The 3,677-nt window shown below is 33.1% G+C and overlaps 1 non-coding gene across 1 annotated transcript; it reads right to left on the reverse strand.

The window, feature by feature from the left end:
- Window positions 1-2,882: 2,882 nt before the first annotated feature.
- On the reverse strand, window positions 2,883-3,018 carry LOC111723626. The gene has a single exon (XR_002772126.1). It is a non-coding gene; the product is annotated as a U4 spliceosomal RNA (small nuclear RNA).
- Window positions 3,019-3,677: the final 659 nt, after the last annotated feature.

Here is a 3,677-nt window from a genome sequence, read left to right on the forward strand (position 1 = left end):
ACATAAAAAAAAGGTATAGGGCAGCTCCATTATAACCTTATGGGATCACCACCACATATATGGTTCATCATGGACTGAAACCTTGTAACATAGTGTGTGACTAATAATCCCTTTAAACATGAATGGTCTAAATATACCAATTAAAAGACAGACTGTCAAAGATGATAGAAAAATAAGACCTGCTTATACTTCTGTGTGGTCTACAAAAAAAACCCCATTTTAAATATAAAGACATCTGCAGATTCAACATAAAGGGATGGAGAAAGTCACTGACAACAGCTGAATGAAAGCGAAATATGTCTATTAATTTTAGATGATATAGGTTTTAGAACAAAGAAAATATTCAGGAATAAAGAGGGGCATAATGATAAAAGAGGCAATTCTCGGGGAAGAAAAAATTATCCTTAACATACATGTGACCATAGACCAGAGACCGTTTTAAGGCCAAAAATGGAGGGAATAGCAAAAGGTATCAAAATACAAGAGGCAAAAACTGATGCAATAGGAAAGTTCAGTAGCCACTATTGTATCTGGAAATTCCAACACCCCCTTATCAGTAATTGATCCAGTAGGCAGAAAATCAATAAGGACATAGTTGAACTCAACAACACTGAAAATTGATGGATATAGTGGATGTGTATGGATCACTTTATTCAACTGAATACACATTTTTCTCAAGTTTATATGGGACATTCAGCAAAACAGATCACATTCCTGGACATAAAACACACCTTAACAAATTAAAAAAATAGAAACCATACTCAATTTATTCTCACAGCACAATGGAATTAAATTAGACGTGAATAACAGAAAAATGGCTGGAAACTCCCCCAAATATGTGGAAATTAAACAACACACTTCAAATAACAAAGATGGCAAAGAAGAAGCCTCAAGATAAATTTAAAAAATCTAACTAAATGAAAATAGACTACAACTTATCAAAATGTGTGGAATGCCGGGAAAGCAGTCCTTGAAGTTCTTATGTATTATAGAAAAGAAGATAGGTCTTACATATTTTAGAAAGAAGACAGGTCTGTAGTCAATGATCTAAAATAGGAACCAAAAGCAAGTAGAAGAAAAGAAATAATACAAACTAGAAGAGAAATCTGTGAAATTGAAAATAGGAAATCAATAGAGAAAACAAACAAAAACCAAAAGCTGGAAAAGATTGATAAAGTTGACAAATCCCTAGCCAGGATAAGAGAGAGAGAGAGAGGATGCAAGTTACTAAGATTAGAATGAAAGAGTAGTAATTACCATTGGTCCCAGGGACATTAAAGTTATAAGAAGTAAATATTATGCACAATTCTATGCCCATAAATTTGATAATTTATATGAAATGAACCAATTTTTTGAAAAATACAAACTACCCATAATCACACAGGAGAAATAGATAACCTGCATAAATCTGTATCTATTAAAGAAACTGAGTCAATAACAAAAATCTTTTCCATAAAGAAGGTTGTGGGCTTGGTTGGTTTTACTGGTGAGTTTACCCAAACATTAAAAAAGAAATATTAATTCTCCACAATCTCTTCCAGAAAATAAAACAGAAGATAATATTTCCTGACTCACTCTATGAGGCTATCATTAGCCTCATACCAAAATTGGATATGGGGCTCAGTGCCCGTAGCTCAGTGGTTAGGGTGCTGGCCACATGCACCAGGGCTGGTGGGTTCGAACTCGGCTCCAGCCTGCTAAACAACGACAACTGCAACAAAAAATAGCCGTGCGTTATGGCGGGCACCTGTAGTCAAAGCTACTTAGGAGGCTGAGGCAAGAGAATTGCTTAAACCCACAAGTTTGAGGTTGCAGTGAGCTGTGATGCCACAGCACTCTACCAAGGGTGACATAGTGAGACTTGGTCTCAAAAATAAAAACAAACAAACAAAAATCAGATATGGGCATTATAAGAAAGAAACACTAAAGACCAATATTTCTCATACATAGATGCAAAAATAAAATATTCAACAGAATATTTCTAAATTAAATCAATAATGTATAAAAATAGTTATATATCATATCCAAGTGGGATTTATCCTGATTATGCAAGACTGGTTCAACATTTGAAAATAAGTTAATGTAACCCTTAGTATCAACAGGCTAAGAAAGATCATAGAATTATTGCAATAGATGCAGAAAAAGTACTTGCCAAAATTCAACACTCATTCATGATAAAAATTTTCAGCAATCTAGGAATAGAGAGAAACTTCTTCAGCGTAATAAAAAAGAATCTACAAAACTCCTACTGCTAACATACTTAATGGTGAGAAACTAGATGTTTTGCTCCTAAGATCAGAAACAACAAAAGAATGTCCCTTCTCACCATTCCTGTTCTAAGTTATACTGAAAATCCTGCAATAAGACAGGAAAGTAAAGAGTTTACAGGTTGGGAAGGAAGAAGTAAAACTCCTTTTGTTCTCAGAAGACATAATTGTCTACGTAGAAAATCCCTAAGAATTGGTGAATGTATTTCTGAAACTACTAAGCTTTTATAGCAAAGTTGCAGGATATTAATATTTAAAAGTAAACTGCTTTCCTTTATAACATGTACTAACAATGAACAATTGGAATTGAAAATTAAAATATAATAGCATTCACATTAGCTCTTCCCACTAAATAAAATTCTTAAGTAAAACCTAACAAAATATTTACTGAATCTGTATGAGGAAAACCATAAAACTCTGATGAAAGAAACCAAAAAATCTAAATAAATGGAGAAATATTTTATTATTATGGATAGGAAGACCCAAAATTGTTAAGATGTTAATTCTTTCCAACTTTATTTGTACAGTCAATGAAATCAAAACCAAAATCCCAGCAAGTTATTTTGTAGATATCAAAAATCTTGTTTTTATTTTATTGTATTTATTTTATTTTAGTCTCCATAGAGACTGTCAAAATTGCCAATGGTGATTATCTTTCAAGTTGTCATGGTGGAATATTGAGGAAAGTTTTCAATTAGCAATAATCATGCCTTTGATAAACCTCATTGGCTATGATACTGTCACTAAAGCTAAAAAACACTGTTTTTAGAGCTTATGTGGAAAACCAAAGATCCAGAATAGCCAACACAATATTGAAGGAGAAGAACAAGTTGAAGGCTGACACTATGTAACTACAACGCTTACTATAAACCTACAGTAACCTGGACAGTGTAATAGTGACCAAAGAAGAGACAAATGGGATTAACTGAACAGAATAGGGAGCCTTAAATGGACTCATGCAAATCTAGTCAATTATCTTTGACAAGGGAGCAAAGTCAAGTCAATGGGAAGAGGATAGTGTTTCAACAAAGGGTGCTAGAACAGTTGGATATCAAATGCAATAATATCACCTAAACAGGTCTTCCCCCTTCCACAAAAATTAACTCAGATGTATCATAGAACTAAATATAAAATGCAAAGCTACAAAACTCCCATGAAACCTATCACTAAAATGTAATGTAGGAGAAAATCTAGGTGACCTTGGGTTTGGTGAAGAGGTTTTTTTAGATCCAACAACAAAAGCATGATTCATGAAAGGAAAAAATTGATAAGCTTGACTTTATAAAATTAAAAGCTTTTGCTGTGCTAAAAACATTGTGAAGAGAATAAAAAGACTTATATCCAGAACATTAAAATACTCTCATAACTCAGCTATAGGAAAAGAACCTAATCAGGAAATAGGCAAAAAAT

Source organism: Otolemur garnettii, unplaced genomic scaffold, assembly GCF_000181295.1.
Source record: "Otolemur garnettii isolate 467f Iridium unplaced genomic scaffold, OtoGar3 scaffold00013, whole genome shotgun sequence".
Taxonomy (NCBI): Eukaryota; Metazoa; Chordata; class Mammalia; order Primates; family Galagidae; genus Otolemur; species Otolemur garnettii.